Source organism: Octopus bimaculoides, chromosome 2, assembly GCF_001194135.2.
Source record: "Octopus bimaculoides isolate UCB-OBI-ISO-001 chromosome 2, ASM119413v2, whole genome shotgun sequence".
Classification (NCBI taxonomy): domain Eukaryota; kingdom Metazoa; phylum Mollusca; class Cephalopoda; order Octopoda; family Octopodidae; genus Octopus; species Octopus bimaculoides.
Genome location: NC_068982.1, coordinates 46,226,638 through 46,228,805, shown reverse-complemented (window position 1 = coordinate 46,228,805; position 2,168 = coordinate 46,226,638). Strand labels below are relative to the sequence as shown.

The 2,168-nt window shown below is 39.9% G+C and overlaps 1 protein-coding gene and 1 long non-coding RNA gene across 4 annotated transcripts in view; one reads left to right on the top strand and one right to left on the bottom strand.

The window, feature by feature from the left end:
- LOC106874350 (uncharacterized) overlaps positions 1-2,168 on the top strand; it is a 554,238-nt gene that overhangs the window by 1,505 nt on the left and 550,565 nt on the right. The gene's annotated exons all lie outside the window — the stretch shown is intronic.
- The window catches only part of LOC106874362 (uncharacterized), a 15,946-nt gene that overhangs the window by 5,868 nt on the left and 7,910 nt on the right, over positions 1-2,168 (bottom strand). The window lies entirely within an intron of this gene.

Here is a 2,168-nt window from a genome sequence, read left to right as displayed (position 1 = left end):
AATATTTCCACCTAAGATACTTGTCATAGACCTCCACCCAGTGGCATCCATTATCTGGAATCAGCTTCTTTTGCCCGACCTTACTATCATAGTGTGTGTTGTAACCGTGATCTATAGAGCTGTATTCTGTCAACTTCGTTTTCTTTTTAACGTTCGACTCTATCCTCTCAGTGGAGGCGCAATGGCCCAGTGGTTAGGGCAGCGGACTCGCGGTCGTAGAACTGCGGTTTCGATTCCCAGACCGGGCGTTGTGAGTGTTTATTGAGCGAAAACACCTAAAGCTCCACGAAGCTCCGGTAGATGATAGTGGCGAACCCTGCTGTACTCTTTCACCACAACTTTCTCTCATTCTTTCTTCCTGTTTCTGTTGCGCATGTATTTCAAAGGGCCAGTCTTGTCACACTGTGTCACGCTGAATCTCCGCGAGAACTACGTTAAGGGTACACGTGTCTGTGGAGTGCTCAACCACTTGCACGTTAATTTCACGAGCAGGCCATATGAAGATCCAGTGTGAACTTGCAAGACTATGCATCACTAATGAAGTCTAATAATATCGACAGTTTATTGTATTCTCAGCATAACCAGCAAAGATAAGATTTTAAAATCAATTTCTCTTTCATGCAGTTCTTGATAAAAGTTTCATTAACACGGTTGATGTTTTCTTATTCTTGGTGTAATTTTAATTGATTACCTACATTCTGTATTCTATCAGGGACACCTTCTGCACGAAGAATATATAGTTCACTATATATTCTTCGTGCAGAAGGTGTCCCTGAGAAAAATTTCTCAGATCAGTTTTCTATAGATAATACTATCATTATCAAGTCGCTGTTGCTTCTAACTTCTGTATATTAACGTGTGCATAATCAAGAAGCTGTTCCTGCTGTGCAGATAATACAAAACTCCCTAACACATACATTGTGAAATCCACTTCTTTGACATGAATGGTTTCAATGCGTAAACACATCATCAAATTCAGTACAATAGTGACATGACAAATTATTCTAATATTCGAATCCAGCAGCAATAGCTTTTAAAAATAGCCACTATATATGTATAAGAGTTGCAAATTTTCTTTGCATTAAGTACTAACGTAATGAATGAAGGCAATATCCGTATTGGGATGCGGTCGGTAAACGTTGTTTAACCAGACAGAAGCAAGGGTGACAATAAATGAAGGAAGGAAAAATATCTTTAAAATTACTTGTCATACTAGAGACACAATTACTGTATTTGATGTCATATAAGCAGGCATGTCTTAACAGTGTCATAGGTCCCCGGGCAAATCAACACATTGGGCCCTATAGTATTATTTATTGACATTAATCCATAGCATACATCAGATTTAAACACTGAGACCTGTGAGATCCCTGGGCAATTCAATGCACGTGGCTCAGTAGTATTTATTAATTGACAGTAATCCACAGCATACGTATGTTGATTTAAATTGGACCACTAGAACCACTGAGATTCCTGAGCAAATCTCTGGGCTCTATAGCATTTATATATTGACATCCAGCAACAACATACATAGATCAGAATAGGACCCTTACACCCGTGAGGCCCCAGGGCAACTGCCTACTGTGTCCATACCTTAAGAAAGTATTGTATATAGGAAGTGCTTTTCTTCTTCAAAATTGAACCCCACCCACCCCAAAAAATATCACCATGGATCATTTGTGCAAAGTTGGGCCTACATTACCTACTTTAAAGAAGTAAAGACCGCCTTCGGACATAAATGACCATGAGATTGCACCTGGAAAGTCCCCCCCCCCCACACCGAGGCACACGTTCAGGCCAGGTTGTTTATGGAAGACCAGCAGTCGCCCATGCATACCAGCCCAACCTCTCCATCGATGTTGTGCAAGGGACAGGCAAATGCCAATAGAGCTTGGCACTAGTGATGTTGCAATTCATTTTTACAGCTGAGCGAACTGGAGCACGTGTGTACAGATGTGTGCATATATATATATACATATTTATATGCATATATATATATATATGCATATATATATATTTATATGCATATATATATATTTATATGCATATATATATATATATATCATGTGTGACACTTATTCGGTAGCCATGATAAAACTCCGAGTTTCGGATGCCGGGGCGGAAACCCACGCCGCCATCTCTTCAATTACCTGGCCATTGAAAATTTT